This window comes from Lutra lutra, chromosome 1 (genome assembly GCF_902655055.1).
Source record: "Lutra lutra chromosome 1, mLutLut1.2, whole genome shotgun sequence".
NCBI classification, from domain to species: Eukaryota; Metazoa; Chordata; class Mammalia; order Carnivora; family Mustelidae; genus Lutra; species Lutra lutra.
This window is the reverse complement of record NC_062278.1, coordinates 61,318,454-61,339,643: the sequence shown is the minus strand read 5'-3', so window position 1 is coordinate 61,339,643 and position 21,190 is coordinate 61,318,454. Positions and strand designations below refer to the sequence as shown.

Genomic DNA, 21,190 nt, shown 5'->3' with positions numbered 1-21,190 from the left:
TAGTGCTGTGCTAGATCCAAAAAAAATTTCATGTAAAACATGATCCCTTTTTTCAGGATCCAATTTTAGATGGTGTTTCTAAATGTGTAGCTTGTGGGTCAACAGATAATACATGACTGGTCATATACCTCTGTGATGAAGGATTCTGAGGCCACTCTTGGTTTTAGACTAAAATACTGTAATCCATTCACCTTGTCTACCATGATGGAGAAGGGATAATAGGGAGTATGCATTTGCCTTTCCTGAGCTAGTGCGACCTGTATTCTGCCTGTATCATTGCTGAAGCTGTTAATGGAAAACCTTTTTTTTTTTAAGTCCAGAGGCTTCTCGTAAGTCCTCGATAGTGCTGCAGTGAATGCTTGTTTATAAAACTACTTGACACATATCCTTATTTCTTTTGGATAATTCCCTAGAAGTGAATTTTTTGGATCAGAAGATACTTGTTTTTTTAAAGCTCTGATATTTGTTGCCACTTGACCTCTAGAAAGATAGTGGCAATTTCATACTGCCACCAGTGTATGAGAGTTCCCTTTTCTTCTCCAAGGGCTATTGGGGGAATGGGAGGGGCACTTGCAAAAACCTTAAGGAAATGAAGGAAGACATTATGGCTGCCATGTCAGCCATTGGTGGTGTAAATTACCCTCTTCTGGGGTGAGTGGCATACATCGAGCATTTGTAAAATGATAGAAATAACAGTTTCTTTACAAGTTGGGTTTGAGGACATATTCACATAATAGCCTAACTCTAGTTTTACTTTGCTAATTAGATGATGAATGGTATTTCTCTCCCCACCTTTTTTTGGTTACTGTTATTTTGATTACTTAGTAAATTTGGACATTTCCTACTTTTACTGGCCATTTGCATATGTTTGGGACTTACCTGTTACTTTTGTAACTTAACCAGTTTTTAATTTGGATATTGAGTGTTTTGACTTCAAATTGCAAAACAACCAAAGATAATGTTCTTTAGAAAATGGGGTTGAAACTTTCAAATTAGTAAATATTGTCAGAGCGATGATGCCAATTTAGGACCCAGCTCATGAGAAGAAATTTTTTACAGATGGAACTTGTTATAAACTAAGTTAAGAAAGGAGAATTGTACTTAGGAGCATTTTATTTCTCTTTCCAGAAAACTACAGTATATTTAAAGATATACTTGGATTACATAGTAATCCATGTAGATTATTATTCATAGAATAATTCTTTAAAAAATATCTTATATATTTATTAGAGAGCATACACACAAGTTGGGAGAAGGACGGGGTGAGGGAAAGGGACAAGCAGACTCTGCTGAGCATGGACCACCACTCAGGGCTCAGTTTCAAGACCCTGAGGTCATGGCCCCAGCCGAAATCAAGAGTCGTACACTACTTAACAGACTGAGCCACCCAGACTCTCCAGCATGATTTATCTTTTTTTTTTTTTTTTAAAGATTTTATTTATTCATTTGACAGAGAGAAATCACAAGTAGGCAGAGAGGCAGGCAGAGAGAGAGGAGGAAGCAGGCTCCCTGCTGAGCAGAAAGCCCGCCGTGGGGCTCGAACCCAGGACCTGGGATCATGACCTGAGCCGAAGGCAGCGGCTTAACCCACTGAGCCACCCAGGCGCCCCATGATTTATCTTTTTAAAGGAGACTTACTTTAACACAAAAAACATTGAACTAAAAGCAACCACACTTTGTAGTTCAGTATGCCAGTAATGATTGTTAGCGGTCACTAATAGTTTTTTTTGATCTCTGGGTCTTGGTTTCTTTGTCTTTAGAAAGAATAGCTTAAATAAGAGCAGCCAGAAGTTGAAATTCATGTGCCTGTTTTAATCTGTTGATAATATTTAATCAATTGGTATTTAATCTGCTGATAGCTTTGATGAGTTCTTAGATTGCCAAACCAAAAAAAAAGTGATGTCATTATTAATACCTACCATGACTGCTGTGGTGTGTGTGTTACATGTTTGCCATCCCTTGTCTCTTGTTAGCTTGCTCTTTTTATGATACCTAGAAACAAAACTTTGGAATATTTGAACTGTTCTCTTTTAAGCTGCTTTCTTCATTTTGCTTTTGTGTCTGCCTTTTGAGATTTCCTCTCCCATCCTTCCCCCTCATGGCCCTTTTATTTTTTATAGCTACCTAGTATATCTCCAGGCAATAAATTCTCTATTAATCTTTACAATAGCTCTAAGAAAGCACCCATAATCTATTAATGTATCTATAGGTTTAGTATCTTTAGTCTTTTAATGAAGCAACATTACAGAGGTGAACCAAGAAGGAAAGAAAGTTTGGTGGGTTTTGGAATTTTTGAAGTCTTATATGGCCAAAAAACAAGGTGGGAGAGAGAGAGGCTAGGCCAGTGGCCCCAGCTAGGTGATGAGGGCTTTATATGCAGTGCTATTCAAGTTTCTTTTGGTTGGTTATGTGCAGCATTAAGCATTAGAAGTAAAGTGATCAGATTTGTGTTTTTAAAAGATGATTCTGACTGCATCATGATGGCTTTGTCTCGTTGGTTCTAGTCTTTTCCGCCTTCATTAGGCTATTAGAATTTGTGTTGAAATGATTGTCTGAAGCATTCTGCTTAGAGAAGGGGTATATGGGCAGGTTATGAAGATACTTGAGGAGCAGAATTAACAGACTAAAATGGGATGTAAGAGTACATATAAAACTAAATTTTTATATTGGATGGGTGATGGGACTACTCATTAAAGATAGAGAATAGGATGTTTTAATTTCCTGTGGAGGATGGTGAGTTCAGTTTTCAATGTGTTGAATATGAGGTTCCTGTAGAGATAACTAGTAAGCAGTTAGAAAATATATGCTTGGATTTAGAGACTTGGAAGTAAAAGAAAGCAACGTTTAGGTTGTAGTAAGGGAAAAGCCATAGCTGGGAAGGAGCTCTAAATGAAGATATGGATGACCATGGAAAACTTTTTCCTAGAATTATTTAATTATCTTTAGGTTATAACCTTAAGTAGATTATATCTAGTGTGTGTTTAGCACTTCTTGTACCCACTCAAATAATTGCTGAGATTTTTGCACACGTTATACTTGCACTCATGCATCTTGTAGAGCTAATCCACCCACCATCACTTTCTTGATACCTGCTAAACCTCTAGAACAGTGATAGTCAACCAGGGTTATATCTCCCATCCCTGGATAACTAACTGGTAATGTGTGGAGGCATTTTGGGTTGTCACAGTGGGATGGGGCATTTAGTGGGTAGAGGCTAGAGATTATGCTAAATCCCCTACAGTGCTCCAGAATCCCCTTCACAAAGAATTACCCAGCCCTGAATATCAGTAGTACTAGGATTGAGAAACCCTAAAATCTAGATGACATGAGAGAAAGCCCATCAGTTAAATTAAGGACCTAGAGATTCTTGGACTTACTGGAAGTAGTTCATCAATTCCTTGAAATATTTGAGGTCCTGCTGTAAGTCTTGTAGCTCAGTAAAAGAGGTAAGGTATAAAAATAAATGCTCACAGCAGAGAGCTGCTGTGCCTTGAAAGGGTACAAACAGTGTAATATAGTTCAGATGAGGTGGAAATCTCAGCAGGATGACAGGTTCAGGCCTCGTGAGCAATTAGTTTTTAAGCTGTGCTTTGATAAATTTTCAATGGACTTTTAAGTTAAAGGAATTTATATTTTAGAGGAATCACTCTTTCATGTAATTTACTTGAAGGCAAGAGTTTAGACCAGATTACTGCTAGCTGAGAAAAAATTACCTACCCTAAGCCCCTCAAAATTTTGTATCAAAGGACCATAGGCATACTTTGATCCTTACTAAAACACTTTAATCCCCTTTGTCATTAGTACACTTTACATAAATGTTCCTGGTTTGGTATTTCGCTCTCTCAGTAACCTTGAGTAAAGATGACTCTTTTGAAGGGGAGTCCTATGTATGGTTGATCTTGCACTATAATGGAAATTTGTAGGCATAGGCATGGTTCTAGCTTTGTTGATAAATGGCTATATAACCACAGGTACATCTCTCTGGGCTTCAGTTCCATCATCTGTGAAATGAAGAGGAATGGACCCATTGGCTTCAAAGGTCCCTTCCAGATCAAACACTGCACAAGAAGTGAGCAAGTAGTTAAAATTTTGTGCTAAGGTGTACTGAATAATCACTTAAAATATAAATGGTTAGACTTTAAACTTTCTCTATACAGTCCTTCGTTTTCTCTTTTTTTATAGTATAACTTGAGTCAGACTTCATGGAGAAAGACATATTGTGTGTAGTCACACCTCCATCTTGTGGCCCTTCAGAATATTGCTACTAAAATTTGTTTTTATAATTTTGGGCATAATTGACATTACCTTCAATAGCTAAAAACATTTGAGTTGTTATTATCTGATGTTGCTATGCTGAATACGTAACATGCATTACCATTATATCACAGTGCTTGTTTTAAGCCACAGGTAAAGATTTTCTACCATATTCTAAGCAGGAAAATGCTATGAGATTTGACTAACAGATTAATCTTGTGGTGCTGTTATAAGTAAATAACTAATGGGCTCTATAAAGTAGGGGGCAAGTAACTTTTCAGGTCTAAGAACTTGGTATCCATGGGTACTTCTGCTATATCAGTTTTCCCCGTTTAGATTCTTATTCTAAAATCTTTGGTGTGAAGAGACATGGGGTTTGTTACAGATTAGATTGATACAAGAAAAAAATGACATGTCACATGAATTTGACCCAAGAGAATAGTTTCTTAAATTACTACCATATTCAGTTTTTACATTTAGGGTTGTAAACTGGTGCCAACAGGAACCTGGGACCAGGCAGATAAGATAAATGAGTGAAAAAAAGACCAGAAATGTAGGCTTTATGTAAAAGCTTCTGATTTAAATATTTGCAGCCAACTTAAATTAAAAACAAAAAACTGTCGAGTCTAATAGATGTAGCAGATTTGACTTTTAGTCCAGGAATTTGGGGCTTATCTATGGAGTAGAGGTCCTAAATTAATATTAAGATAGTTTATGTTGTTGAATTACACTGAAATGTGGGGTGCTGGGAAGGCTCAGTGGGTTAGGCATCCGACTCTTGATTTTGGCTCAGGTCACGACCTCAGGGTTGTGAGCTCAAGCCCCACTTAGGACTCCGCACTCGGGGTGGAGTCTGCTTGGGATTCTTTATCTCCCCCTGCTTGTGCATGCACGCGCTCTCTCGCTCTCTCTCTCTAAATAAATCTTAAAAAAAGAATAAGTTACATTGAAATCTTAATCTGAAGTAAGTTAACAGTGTAGTAATTAATAACCAGGTTTTGAGATGCTGATTTGAATTTGAGACTCAATACTAGCTGTATCACAAACATTAAAGCTATAGCGTAATATACTTTGTTACTTACATAGGGAAGATGATTTAACATTTTATATGAAATCCACTTCTCTACGCCCGTCTTTAGCCTCTCTTTCCCTCACCAGAATTCTTGGATATGGAAGGTCACATATATGCAGTGGGAGGTTTATTAATTTAGGTGGATCCTAAACTTGTGTGGTTAACATAAGAAGCCTTAATTATTAAAGATTCCACAGTGGGATATGAAAATTTGAGTTTTTAACTGGCAAAGTGATTCTGGTGTAGAGGTGGGTTTGGGATCCATTCTTGAATTTTGTGACACTGCTTCTCTAGACTTTTTCCCTATGCTCTTGAAAATTGTTTCTCAAACTTCTTTATGATCTCCTGTTTGTTTACCCCTAAAATCTTTTCTTTTCTTTTCTTTTATTATTATTTTTTAAAGATTTTATTTATTTATTTATTTGACAGACAGAGATCACAAGCAGGCAGAGAGGCAGGCAGAGAGAGAGGGAGGAAGCAGACTCCCCGCTGAGCAGAGAGCCCGATGTGGGGCTCGATCCCAGGACCCTGGGATCATGACCTGAGCCGAAGGCAGAGGCTTTAACCCACTGAGCCACTCAGGCGCCCCAAAATTGTTTCTTTTAGTAGTTATGTTTTTAGATGTTCTATTTCACTATGATTTGGTAATATGATGATCTGTTCACATAATCAGAGGATATATACAATGCAGTATTTGTATTTCAGGAAATAACTGAAAGTGATGTGTTAAAAAAGGGAATTCCTATGAGATAAATTAATGTAAAGACTCTGAATGCTTTCCCCCTACTATTTAATTGTTTTTATCTACTTAATGCCAACATTGCTTCCCATAACATTAGGTAGCATTTAAACTATATTATATAAATAATTTTTTAAAATGACCATTCTTACCTAAAACGTGTTTGACAGTAGTTTTAATGGGAAAAAAGTGTCAGTACGTGTGGCCATTTATACCAAAGGCAAAGACTGTGTAACAGGCTATCCTGAGATTGATGGATTTAGAAGAGGAGGTATGTAACAGAATGGAAGGCCCATTCTTATCCAACTCCTATTCAACATTTCTGCAAACTGAAGGCTTGGTACAGCTGGAAATTGAGGGGTTGTGGTTTGTTAAAGGTTTGAAATCCTTGCCTTTTACTGTTTTTCAGATGGTCGAGAGTAAGTCAGGCATCAAGTGCATTCTACCATGAGTTTTAGTATCAAAAGTAGCGCATCTTTGTTCTTTCTTAGCCAAAGTTGCTGTAAAACTTAACGTAAGTGCTGAGTGCTACAGCTAGTAGTCCCTTATGAAAATAAGTAATTTGTTTTGTTTTGTTTTGTTTTGTTATGGAAATTTTCAAACACCTATAAAAGTAGTGCATTGAGCTCTCAGTACATTCATAGTTCCAGTAGGTGGTATTCATTCTCATATTATTATGTCTTTGCCTGATCAGTACTTTCCCTTTTTCCTTTTTTGCTGGAGTACTTCAAGGAAATTCTTTTTTTTTTTTTTAATCGATTTTATTTATTTATTTGACAGAGAGAGAGATCACAAGAAGGCAGAAAGGCAGGCAGAGAGAGAGGAGGAAGCAGGCTCCCTGTCAATCAGAGAGCCCGATGCGGGGCTCGATCCCAGGACCCTGAGATCATGACCCGAGCCGAGGGCAGAGGCTTTAAACCACTGAGCCATCCATGCACCCCCAAAGGAAATTCTTGATATACTATCCTGTTCTATCTGTGAATAATATAGTATGCATCTTTATCAAGGATGACTTTAAAAAAAAAAACCTGTAATATTGTATTACCTAATATTATCTTACAATCTGATATCCAGTCTGTATTTGGTTTTTCTCATTTGTCTTTTAAATGTCCTTTTCAAATCAAAATCCAGAAAGATCCACACATTTTAATTGGCTGAAATGTCTCATCACCTCTTAATCTGACAGTTTCTCCTCCCTTTTTAAAAAACAAACTTACTTCATTTTTTTAAAACATTTTATTTTATTTTTTTTTTTTAAAGATTTTATTTATTTATTTGATAGATAGAGATCACAAGCAGGCAGAGAGGCAGGCAGAGAGAGAGAGAGGAGGAAGCAGGCTCCCTGCTGAGCAGAGAGCCTGATGTGGGGCTCGATCCCAGGACCCTGGGATCATGACCTGGGCCGAAGGCAGAGGCTTTAACCCACTGAGCCACCCAGGCGCCCCAAAACATTTTATTTTTTTGAGAGAAAGGGAGGGAGGGAAGGAGCAAGGGTGAGCACGAGTTGGGAGGGTGCAGAGGGAGAGGGATAAGCAGGCTCTCCACTGAACAGGGAGCCTGAGGCTGGGCTTAATCCTGGACCAGGGATCATGACCTGAGGCCAAGGCAGACACTTAACCAACCGATTGAGCCACCTAGGTGCCCCAACAAACTTACTTTAGAATAGTTTTATAGTTTTTAGATTTACATTTCTGAAGATGGTACAGAGGATTTTCAGTTTCTGCTCTTAGTAACAGTTTACATTAGTATGATACACTGTTAGAATGAAAAGGCAAGCCAGAAATTGGGTGAAAATAGTTGCAAATTATATATCAGATAAGGAATTTGTATCCAGAATATATAAAGAACTCTTATGTCTCAATAAAATAAGCAATCCAATATAAAAATGGGAATTCTTTATTAGTTAATGTAAAAACCTAAGGTTTATTCTCAGGCCTAGAGAATCTTAAATAAGATGTTTCATCAAAGATGGACAAATGGCTAATAACGGTGCAGAATGAAGCTCGACATTATTAGTCATTAGAGAAATGCATATCCTATGAGATTATCACTTTATACCACAAAAATGACTATACATAAAAAGACAATAAAAAGTGTTGGTGAGGGGGTGCCTTGTGCCTCAGTCTGGTTAAGCATCCAACTCTTGGTTTTGGTTCAGGTCATGATCTCAGGGTTGTGGAACATTGGTCTCCTCGCTTAGCAGGGAGTCTGCTTGAGATTCTTTCTCCCTCTGCCCCCTCCCTGCTCTCTCATACACATACTCTCTCAAATAAAGTGTTGATGAGGCTGTAGAGAAACTAGAACCCTAATGCATTGCTGGTAGGAATGCGGATGGTACAGCTGCTTTGGAAAACACATTAGGAATGTACTAGTTTTACATTACTGCTATAACAAATTACTACAAACTTAAATTGCCTAAAAACAAATTATTACCTTAGTTCTTATGATGAAGAATCTGAAATGGGTTTTTAAAATCAAGGTGTTGGTAGGTATAGTGATTTTATTTTATTTTATTTTATTTTATTTTATTTATTCATTTTTTTTTAAGATTTTTTATTTATTTATTTGACAGAGAGAGATCACAAGCAGGCAGAGAGGCAGGCAGAAAGAGGAAGGGAAGCAGGCTCCCTGCTGAGCAGAGAGCCCGACGCGGGGCTCGATCCCAGGACCCTGGGATCATGACCTGAGCCGAAGGCAGAGGCTTTAACCCTCTGAGCCACCCAGGCGCCCCGGTATAGTGATTTTAAATAGTATCCCCGCCTCCCTCAAGAAAAATTCATGTCTACTTGGGACCTCAGCACATGACATTATTTAGAAATGGGGTCTTTTCGGGGCACCTGGGTGGCTCAGTCAGTTAAGTGTCTGCCTTTGGCTCAGGTCATGATCCCAGGGTCCTGGGATTGAGCCCTGCATTGGGCTTCCTGCTCAGTGGGGGCCTGCTTCTCTCTCTCCCTCTGCCCCTCCTCTCTCTCTCTCTTCTCTCTCTCTCAAATAAATAAGTCTTTTAAAAAGAAAGAAAAAAAAAATAGGGTCTTTGCAGATGTAATTAAGATAGTCATGCTCCATTAGAGAGGGTTTTAAATCCAATGACTAGTGTCCTCATAGGAAGAGGAAAGGAGACACACATACAGAACACCCAAGTGAAGATAGAAGCAGACATTAGACTTGTTATTGCCCCAAGCCAGGAAGTATCTGAGGCCACCAGGAGCTAGCAGTAGCAAGGAAGGATTCTACTCCGGATTCAGAGAACATGGTCCTGCTGACCTGATTTTGAACTCCCAGTCTCCAGAGAATAAATTTCTGGTTTAAGCTACTCAGTGATAATTCCTTAAGGCAGTAAGAAATGAATACAAAAACAGTGTGTTTCTTCTAGATGTTATAGATGAGAATCGGTTTCCTTGCCTTTTCAGCTGCTATAAGGCCACGTGCATTCCTTGTTTTGTAGTCCTTCATCTTCAAAGCTTACAGTGTAGCATCTTGAAATCTCTTGTTTCTGCTTCTTTTGTCCTATTCTCTTCTCTGACTCTTAAGGCCTCTTTGATGACATTGGGCCCACCCAGTTAGTCCTGGTTAATCGTCCCACCTCAGGGTCTTAATTACATTTTGCAGCGTGTATTTTCCATGTAAAATAACGTATTAAAGATTCTTGGGATTGGAACATGGACGTCCTTTGGGGCCATTGTTCTACCTACCACAGGTGGTTTCTTTAAAAAGTTAAGCATATTTGCCATACAACCCATCAATCCCACTTATAGGTATCTACCAGAGAAAAGCTAAAGCTTATGTCCACACACAGACTTGTATGCAGTATTCATAACACCATTATTTATAATGGCCATGAATTTAATACTGTTAAAATGCCCATCAGATGGTGAATGGGTAAACAGAATGTGGTATATCCTTACGGTGCAATCTTGTTCAGCTGCTGACACATTACATCATGGATCAACCTCAGAAACATGCTGCATAAAAGAAGTGTAGTAGTACAGAAGATCACATTTATTTTATGATTCTATTTATATGAAATGTCCAGAAAAATCAGATACATAGAAAGTAGATTTATTTATTTATTTATTTATTTATTTATTTATTTTTAAAGATTTTATTTATTTATTTGACAGAGAGAGATCACAAGTAGACGGAGAGGCAGGCAGAGAGAGAGAGAGAGAGGGAAGCAGGCTCCCTGCTGAGCAGAGAGCCCGATGCGGGCCTCGATCCCAGGACCCTGAGATCATGACCTGAGCCGAAGGCAGCGGCTTAACCCACTGAGCCACCCAGGCGCCCTAGAAAGTAGATTTAATGTCTGCCTTTGGGTAGCAAAGGGGATTTACTTTAGATTTGCACAAGGGATTTGGGGGTGAATGTTCTAAAGCTGAATTGAGGTGATGGTCACACAACTCTGTAAATAGGCTAAAACTCATTGTACATTTAAAACATGAATTTTATGTTGTATAAATTATACCACATGGCTATTTAAGAGAAAAACAAATATAAAAAGTGGGAAGGGGCCTCAGGTTATTTGCAATATACTAGTATACAAAGGACGTGTATCCATAATACACTTAAAACCCACTTAGAGAACCCAATTTATTTTTATTTTTTTAAAGAGTTAATTTTTTAAAAAGATTTTATTTATTTGACAGAGCGCAAGCAGGGGGGTGCAGCAGGCAGAGGGGAGAGAGAGAAGCAGGCTCCGTGCTAAGCAGGAAGCCTGACATGGGGCTCAATCCCTGGACCCTGGGATCATGTCCCCTGCCGCAGGGAGATGCTTAACCACCTGATCCACCCAGGGGCCCCTTTTCACTCATTTTAAATTGAAATCACAAAGCTCATCAATTAGATCCTCTAATTTGCCTAATTTTCTTAATGTTCCAAATACTTTTTTTTTATATTCTTTTTTTTTTCCCCTCACTGTAGCACATACCTTCCCCAATGTCCATCACCCAGCTACCCCATCCCTTCCACTCCCCTCCCCTCCCCTCCAGCAGCCCTCAGTTTGTTTCCTGAGATTAAGAGTCTCTGATGATTTGTCTTCCTCTCTGGTTTCATCTTGTTTCATTTTTTCCCTCCCTTCCCCTATGATCCTCTGTCTTCTTTTTCAAATTCCTCATATCAGTGAGAACATATGATAATTGTCTTCTCTGATTGAATTATTTTGCTTAGCATAATACCCTCTAGTTATCCACATTGTTGCAAATGGCAAGATTTCCTGTGGGTTTTTTGATGAGTGCATAGTATTCCAGTGTGTGTGTGTATACATGTATATATATGTACACACACACATCACATCTCTCTTTTCATCTGTTGATGGACATCTAGGCTCTTTCCATAGTTTGGCTATTGTGGACATTGCTTCTATAAACATTTGGGTGCATGTGCCCCTTCAGATCACTACATTTGTATCTTTAGGGTAAATTACCCAGTAGTACAATTGCTGGGTTGTAGGGTAGCTCTATTTTCAACTTTTTGAGGAACCTCCATACTGTTTTCCAGAGCAGCTGCACCAGCTTGCATTCCCACCAACAGTGTAGGAGGGTTCCCCTTTCTCCACATCCTCACCAACACCTGTCCTTTCCTGACTGGTTAATTTTAGCCATTCTGATTGAAGTGCGGTGGTATCTCAGTGTGGTTTTGATTTGTATTTCCCTGATGCTGAGTGATGTGGAGCACTTCTTCATGTGTCTGTTGGCCATTTGGATATCTTTGCTGAAATGTCTGTTCATGTCTTCTGCCCATTTCTTGATTGGGGTATTTGTTCTTTGGGTGTTGAGTTTGATAAGTTCTTTCTAGATTTTAGATACTAGCCCTTTATCTGATATGTCCTTTGCAAATACCTTCTCGCAATCTGTCAGTTGTCTTTTGGTTTTGTTCACTTTTTGCCTTGTTGTGCAAAAGCTTTTTATCTTGATCAGGTCCCAGTAGTTCATTTTTGCCCTTGCCTCTCATGCCTTTGGCGATGTTTCCAGGAAGAAGTTTCTGCAATGGAGGTTGAAGAAGTTGCTGCCTGTGTTCTCCTCAAGGATTTTGATGGATTCCTGTCTCACATTGAGGTCTTTCATCCATTTTGAGTCTATTTTTATGTGTGGTATGAGGAAATGGTCCAGTTTCATTCTTCTGCATGTGGCTGTTTTCTCAACACCATATTTTGAAGAGACTTTTTTCTTCCATTGGGCATTCTTTCCTGCTTTGTTGAAGATTAGTTGACCATAGAGTTGAGGGTCCATTTCTGGACTCTGTTCTGTTCCATTGATCTCTGTGTCTTGATGATTACAGCTTTGGAATAGAGCTTGAAATCTAGAATTGTGATGCCACCAACTTGGTTTTTCGTTTTCATCAATCCTCTGGGTATTCAAAGTCTTTTGTTGCATTTCTTTGAAAAAATTGATGGTATTTTCATAGGGATTGCATTAAAAGTGTAGATTGCGCTAGGTAGCATAGACATTTTCACAATATTTGTTCTTCCAGTCCATGAGTATGGAATGTTTTTCCATTTCTTTGTGTCTTCCTCAATTTCTTGCATGAGTACTCTATATTTTCCGAGTATAGATTCTTTGCCTCTTTGGTTAGATTTATTCCCTCGGTATCTATGGTTCTGGGTGCAATTGTAAATGGGATCGACACCTTAATTTCCCTTTCTTGTCTTGCTGTTAGTGTATAGAAATGCAACTGATTTCGGGGTGCCTGCATGGCTTAGTGGGTTAAAGCCTTTGCCTTCGGCTCAGGTCGTGATCTCAGGGTCCTGGGATCGAGTCCTGCATCGGGCTCTCTGCTCATTGGGGAGCCTGCTTTCCTTCTTTTCTCTCTGCCTGCCTCTCTGCCTACCTGTGATCTCTGTCTGTCAAATAAATAAATAAAATCTTTAAAAAAAAAAGAAAGAAAGAAATGCAACTGATTTCTGTGTATTGATTTTATATCCTGCCCTTTACTGAATTCCTGTATGAGTTCTAACAGTTTTGGAGTGGAGTCTTCTGGGTTTTGCACATAAAGTATATCATCTGCAAAGAGTGAGAGTTTGACTTCTTTGCCAGTTCAGATGCCTTTTTTGTTGTTGTTGTCTGATTGCTAAGGCTAGGACTTCTAGTACTATGTTGAATAGCAGTGGTGATAGTGGACATCCCTGCCATGTTCCTGACTTTAGGGGAGAAGCTCTCAGTTTCTTCCCATTGAGAATGATATTTGCTGTGAGTTTTTCATTTTATGATACTGAGATATGTACCCTCTAACCCTACACTGTGAAGAGTTTTTATCAGGAATGGATGCTGTACTTTGTCAAATGCTTTTTCAGCATCTACTGAGAGTATCATATGGTTCTTGTTCTTTTATTAATGTATTGCATCACATTGATTGAGTTGCAGATGTTGAACCAACCTTGCAGTCCAGTAGTAAATCCCACTTGGTCATTACCTCTCATAATCAAGAGAAATTGTAAAAATAGAAGAACCTATAGAGAAATGTGTATGTAGACCCAGATGCCTTTTCAATAAAAGGAGAAACAGTGGTATATCCATACTGTGCAATACTACTCAGCAATAACAAGGAAGGAACTATTGATACAGCAGTGTGGTGAATCTCAAAGTCAGTATGTTGAATGAAGGAAGCCAAGCAAATGGCTGTGTATTCCTGTGATTCCATTTATGTGACATTCTTGAAGAAGCAAAGATATGGGGAACAGAAAACAGATTAATAGTTGCCTGGGAGTGGTGTTACAGTTGCAACTCTACAGAGGGCCATGAGGGAGATTTTTGGGGTGATGGAACCTTTCTGTATCTTGATAGGTGTTATTATGCATGTTTGTGAAAACTCAGAACTATACACCAAGAAAAGTGAATTTAATTTTATGTAAACTTTAAAACATTTTTTTTAAGCCAAGAATGAAAATTGATCCCTCAAATAGGGCTTGAAAAATAAAGGAACTACTAAGAGTACATATAGAAAATTTGCAAGCTGGTGGACTTGAGTAGACTACATCAATAATTACATTGTGTAGACAGACCAAATGCTTCAATTGTCAGTGCTTGCTTTGGCAGTATATATACTAAAATTGGAATGATACAGAGAGGATTAGCATGACTCAATGTGATGACATTTTCCACCTTTTTCTATCATGCTATTTTATTTTTATTCTTTTATTTTTCTTTTAAAGATTTCTTTCATTCATTCATTCATTCATTCACTCAAGATGCAGAGCCCATGTGCCTGCGGAAGGTCAGAAGGGAATGGGAGGGATAGGGATAAGGAGACTGGCACTGAGTGTGAAGCCAAACGGAGGACTCATCCCACAACTCTGAGAGCCTGACCTGAGCCAAAACCAAACCAAGAGTTGTTTACAACCAACTGAGCCACCCAGGCACCCCTCATGGTATTTTAATACATAAAAGTAATACCTGGACATTGTATAATATTTAGAAAAAAGAACTGTGTAGTAAAAATACTCCCATTGTCAGAGGAACAAGACTTAAATATGTGCTTTTTACAAAAGACACTTTAAATTACAAGGACATAGAAGAGTTGAAAGTAAAAGATGGTAAAAGATACATGACGCGGCATTGATTAGAAGAAAGTAGTATGTCTGTATTAATGAACAAAGTAGATTTTAAGACCGGGACTATTACAGCAAAAAGGAGGACATTTCAAAAGGATAACAGGACCAATTCGTCAATTTATAACATCCCAAATATTCTCTTCAGATAACTTGGAAATACATGAAGCAAACATTGACAAAATTCAAGAGTAAGAAGGAACACTTCCAAACTTTGTTCAAGGCCAAACATAATCCTGATTGATAAGAACGCGTATCCAGGAACAGTACAAAGAAAAACAGATTTCTCAGAATAAACTTTCTTGAGGTATCATTTAAATAAGGTAAGAGAGTAATCGGCAGTCACTGATGGAGAGGCTATCAACAGAGAAAGCTGCAGGTGAAGCAGATTGGGGGGCGGTCAGAGATCTCGTGTTGGATATATTTAATTTGAGGTGTCTGCTGTAGATGTTTTGGAGTTTAGGAGTGATTTCTAAGGAAGAGACAGATTTGGAAGATGGCAGCATCAAAGCAGTAAGAAGATGAGATTGAGGTCAAGCAAGAGAATAAGTGTAGGTAGAGAAGATAGCCAAGTACCATCCTGATGTGCAAGCCCCTTATAAAATTGGTGGTTCTTCCTCTCCAATCCCAGCTTCCACATTTACAGAAAGAACACCTTTTTTGTAGTTTTACGGTTTTATTAACACAAATGCAACTTGCATATACGCTGTCTGCATTCATTTTCTTTGCTGTGCAGCCTGGCATTGGGACTGATACTCTGATGGCCAGCTGGCTGCTCTTTCCACAATGGCTTTGTGGTTCTTGGAGGAGAAGTTATGAACAGTCTCTGCACAGTAAGATTTATTGCATGTTAACAGCACTTCAAGCTCTTTGACCTTGTGGACTAGGGACTTCTGGAGGCCACTGGATAACGTGTTTTTTTTCTTGTTGCTCTTATAATCAGTATTGGGCATCAGGATCTGGCCCTTGAATCTTCTGTACACCCTATTATCAATGCCTCAGTTTCAGCCAGTTGCACTTAATTTTGACATATTGATCTGACTGATGCAGAATGAACTTCTTGGTTCACTTTTTAACAATCTTGGTCTTCACCAGAGGTCTGAGGATGGCTGTGATGCCAAGTTAAGTGTAGGAGATGGCTGTACCCTCAGCAGGTAGCCCAGAGGAAGAGAGCCACAGAGTACATTTTGTTTTTCCAAATCAAACTGCCTGTAATTTTAGGAACATATCATTGCTGTTTTGTTCATGTTCTACCTTCTTTTTAGAATTCATTTCTTAGTGCACCTGGGTAGCTCAGTCAGTTAAGCGTCTCCCTTCAGCTCAGGCCATGATCCTGGAGTCCCACATGGAGCCCCAGGTCAGGGCTACCTGCTTAGTGGGGAGTCCGCTGCTTCCTCTCCGTCGGCCCCTCCCCTCCTCGTGTTCTGTCTTTCTCACTCTCAAATAAATCTTTTTTTTTTTTTTTTTTTTTTTTTTTTCCATTCATTTCTTGGGGTGCCTGAGTGGCTCAGTCTGTTAAGCGTCTGCCTTCCACTCAGGTCACGATCCCAGGGTCCTGGAGTTGAGCCCCACATTGGGCTCCCTGTTCGGTGGAAGCCTGCTTCTCCCTCTCCCTCTGCTGATCCCCTTGCTTGTGCTCTCTCTCTCTGTCAAATAAATAAAATCTTTTTTAAAAATTTCATTTCTTGGCTTCCTACAGAACAAACTCTTAGTCACCCTTCACATCTGATCCCAGGATTACTTCCATTCTAGTATTATTTTTGTACTTTGTGTGCATGTGTTACTACTAAGACATTGTATTTTATATATATTATGTATGTGTATTATATGTATACAATTGTGTGTGAATATGTGTAATATACACACTTAGACACTGTATTTTGCATTCCAGGTGTTAGCACATAGGTGTTCAAATATTTATTGAAATACCTGATTTGTGCTTTGAATAGGCAACTATTATGTTCTTAAGAACTTCAGAAAATTACAGATTCATAGAACTCCCTTTTTTTTTTTTAAGATTTTATTTATTTATTTTACAGACAGATCACAAGCAGGCAGAGAGGCAGGCGGGGGGGGGGGGGGGCAGACTCCCTGCTGAGCAGAGAGCTGGATGCTGGGCTCCATCCCAGGACCCTAAGATCAAGACCTGAGCCGAAGGCAGAGGCTTTAACCCACTGAGCCACCCAGGCACCCCTTGACATTTCTGTATAGCACTATATACCTTTGATACAACATGTTCTTTGCTAAATTATATGTACAAGTTGCTCTGATATATTTAGAATATCCACATCTTAAAATAATTCAGAGCTAAGTGATCAAGATTACAGAAGTATTCCATTTCAGTCAGGCATATCATGTTCGTGAAAGATAAACTGTATTTGAAAGTGAATTTTGCTGACAAAGTCATATTTAAGGTATTTCTTAAACAGCTACCAAACAATATGAATAGTATCTCAATTCTGTTTTGAAATATGTATGTGTGTGTATATATATATATACATATGCATAGAAAAATACAGGAAGACTTTGCATCAAACTTACTTCTGGTAATATTTCAGGATATTTTCACTTCCTGAGTCATTTCTATGGTGATGGACTTTTTTTTTTTTTTTAATCAAGACTTGTATGTTTTTTTAATTAGGCAGGAAAAGATTAAGCTGCCTATTCCCTAATGATTTAATACAGTGTTCCATATTTGAATAGGCTTGATCTGCCTACTCCAATGGAAACTTTTTTAGTAGTTAATTTTTATTAGATTTCATCTAGCACATTGAACCATACCACCTTTTCCTTCTGTATGAAGTTAAGAAATACCTGGTTATTATCCTTTTAAAAATTAGAAAGATACTTCAAGCCCGACAATTACCGAGAAATCATTTATTTTCAAGTTTTTATATATTTTTAAGTAATCCCTGTACCCAGTGTGGGGTTCAAGCTCATGACCCCAAGATCAAGAGTTGCATGCCCTTCCAGCTGAGCCAGCCAGGCGCCCCACCTGGAAATCATTCTTTTTTTTTTTTTTTCTTTTCTTTTTTTTTTTTAAAGATTTTATTTATTTATTTGACAGACAGAAATCACAAGCAGGCAGAGAGGCAGGCAGAGAGAGAGAGGAAGGGAAGCAGGCTCCCCGCTGAGCAGAGAGCCCGATGCGGGGCTCGATCCCAGGACCCTGGGATCATGACCTGAGCCGAAGGCAGCGGCTTTAACCCACTGAGCCACCCAGGCGCCCCTGGAAATCATTCTTAAACTTTTTTTAAAAATCATGTTCTTTCACTTAAAATTTGGAAGCTTGACTTCCTAGGTTAAATTTTCCTTTATTGTTTATGGTTAGACTTTATAATGTGGTTTTTCAATGACTTTTGAAATACAGAGTCTGACCCTTAATTGCAGTGGATAATTTTTAAATACCATGCTCTGAATATAATAAATAAATGCTATATTATATTTAAAATATATTACTGTACCAAATTTGGGGTGCTATACTCAGTTAAAGAGTAGCATTATGCTAAGTAAAATAAGTCAGAAAGACGAACACTGCATGGTATTACTTATATGTGAAATCTACAAATAAAAAAGTCAAACTCATAGAAACAGAGAGTAGATAAGTGGTTGCCAGGGTGGGGGGAATAGGCAGAAATTGATAAAAAGGTACAAACTTGTAGCTGTAAAATTAATAAGGTCTGACGATCTAATGGATATAATTGAAACTTGCTAAGAGAGTAAACCGTAAGTGTTCTTAAAAAAAAATGCAAGGTGATAGATACATTAATTAAATGATAGGAATCCTTTTGCTAAAGAAAAGAACACAGAGTGTAGGTGATATGTCATCCCTGTACTTTTTTTTTTTTTAAGATTTGTTTATTTCAGAATGGGGGAGGGGCCGAGGGAAAGGGGGAGAGAGACTCCTAAATGGACTCTGCACTGAGCTCGGCCTAGCGCAGGACTTGAGCTCATGACCCTGAAATATCCACCACCCAAGCAGAAACCAAGAGTCAGATGCTTAAAAGACTCTGCCACCCAGGCACTCCATGTTCTCTGTATTTTAAGGGGTCTGTATTTTACATTATAACTGTATCTGCTTATAAAAGGTCTGAGTGGTGGATGGTGGGTAAGTGAACCTAAGCAGGTTTTAATCAGAAAAAGGTTTCAGTAAAATGTTATTTACTCAGTCTTAAAGAAGAGAAAGCCAGGATCCTGCTTTAATGAAAAGGGGAGTTGTTCTATGAATGAGATATTCCCTAGTTAAAGAGGATCTGAATCTCACAAAAGGAATTCATTTTAGATGTGAAATACTTAGGAGAGGCCACATTTACTCATATTTACTTTATGTGTCTAGAAATTGGAAGAAAATATAACAAAGGGAACTCTATTTTTTACTGTGGTGTTTGCATCTTAAGAATTTGTATGTCTACTAAGAAACTGCTCAGATTTTAAGAAAATATGCAAAATATACAAGGGTGATGGGTCATAGTAAGTAATAAAAAAACAGCATAAAAATGAAATAATTGAGGCAAGAAGGCTAAAGTTCCAAATGGGCGTTATGGTCTGTATTCTGTTTTCTAATAATCTAAATTGTAACATTTCAGAGAATACTCTTTTTTAAATTACCCACCATTCTTTTATTATTATTATTAAGGATTGTATTTTTAAGTAATCTTCTCCCAACATGGCCATGATTCCACCTTATAACCATGAGATCAAGAGCCTCATCATGTTCTACTGAACTGAGCCAGCCAGGTGCCACCCACGATTCTGATCACACACTTTTTGTATATTGTTTAAAGCATTTTTTCTCTATATTAACAAAAGCTATTTTAGATATTTATATATTACATATATTTAGAATGTGTTTCCCCCCCGCGCCACCCCCCCAAACAATGTATCAGTGTTTCTCTGCTAATAATATTAATGTATCATGCATGCTTTATTTAACCAGTTCTCTATTGGGGACACTTAGGTTTTTCTTTTTTACCATTATAAAAGTGTGATGATTAACATTTTCGTTTAGTCATTCCTCCAACAGTTTTCAAAACCTGTATGCATAGGGTGCAAATGATTAATTAGGGTGTGTTGTTTGCATTCCCTGGCTATTGACTAATGTCATTGTGATCTGGAACTAGCTAGCAACTAGCACCCAGTGAGTAGGACCCACATTTTCTAGCTACTTGGGTGGCATCAGATTGTTTTTATTTTTCAACTTGTTTTTATTTTGATTTGATCTTATTTAAAGAATTTTGTCATCTTATATAAAGAATTAGAAATCACTATTGTGATTCTTAAGAAGGCCAATAATGTATGTAAGCAACTCTACTAATGATAATGTTAGTGGTATTCAGGTTTGTCTTTCATATTTGATCAACCCTTTTTTTTTTTTTAAGATTTTATTTATTTATTTGACAGAGATCACAAGTAGGCAGAGAGAGAGAGGAGGAAGCAGGCTCCCCGCCCAGCAGAGAGCCCGATGTGGGGCTCCATCCCAGGCCCCTGGGATCATGACCTGAGCCGAAGGCAGAGGCTTTAACCCACTGAGCCATCCAGGTGCCCCTTGATCAACCTTTATTTTACATTAGTGATACTGACTTGAGTTGTTAAAAAATCCCTTGGTTGATGGCCTAGAGGCAACATGGCTTTGTTACTGTGAGTCAATCTTTTTAACCTTAACTCTTTTCCCTTGGAACCAGTTTGTTTTGATTACGTAGTTTTTTTTTGTTTTTTTTTTTAAGGAATACTTCTGTTGCATTCTTGATAAGTAAAGCTCTCCCACCACCATGTGGATTCCTTAGTTTCATTTCCAGAGATTCTGCTTCTGAAAGTGGGGTGAAGTCCAGGAATCTGGATTTGGAAAACCACCCCAAATGACTGTTGTGGGTTGTTCCTAGCGCAATTAGTAGAATATACATAACTTTTGCCTATTTGGATTATTTTTTCAGGATAAGTTTCTGGAGTAGGATTACTTCCGTAAAGGAAATGTGCCTCTCAGGCTTATTTTACTTTTTAAAATGTTTTATTTATTTATTTGACAGAAGAAGGTGCCTCGTTAGCGCAGTAGGTAGCGCGTCAGTCTCATATTTATTTGACAGAAGACACAGCGAGAGAGGGAACCCAAAAGGGGGAGAGAGAACACAAACATTTTTACTTTTTAAAATGTTTTACTTATTTATTTGACAGAAGACACAGCAAGAGAGGGACACAAACCGGGGGAGTGCTGAGCAGGGAGCCTGATGCAGAGGGCTCAATTCCAGGACCCTGGAATCCGCCCTAGCCAAAGGCAGAGTCTTAATGACTTAGCCTCTCAGGCTTTTTGATGCATATGTAGTACTAGAGTGTCTTCCAGAGATACTCTATCTGTTTACATTTCGCCATTCCCATTTGCCACCCCCTTGCCAACATTTGGTATCATCAGTCCTTTTGATCAGTAATAGATGTTTAAATTCTTCTGAACTGTAAACTACAAGGAAAATTCTGGCTTTTATATCAAATACTAGTCTGACCTTCTTAGTAACTGTCGTTTACCATATTTATCTCTAAATGTATACAGTTGTTTGAAAGCTACAAATTGAATTTGGATGGAATAGCTGGCATAATC

At 38.3% G+C, this 21,190-nt stretch overlaps 1 protein-coding gene and 2 pseudogenes across 2 annotated transcripts in view; 2 read left to right on the top strand and 1 right to left on the bottom strand.

Annotated features, from left to right (window-relative positions):
* Positions 1-21,190, top strand: part of NAA50 (N-alpha-acetyltransferase 50, NatE catalytic subunit) — a 32,648-nt gene that overhangs the window by 6,048 nt on the left and 5,410 nt on the right. The window lies entirely within an intron of this gene.
* Positions 3,958-20,967, bottom strand: LOC125087677 (60S ribosomal protein L32-like; annotated as a pseudogene).
* On the top strand, positions 14,077-14,164 carry LOC125089962 (uncharacterized; annotated as a pseudogene).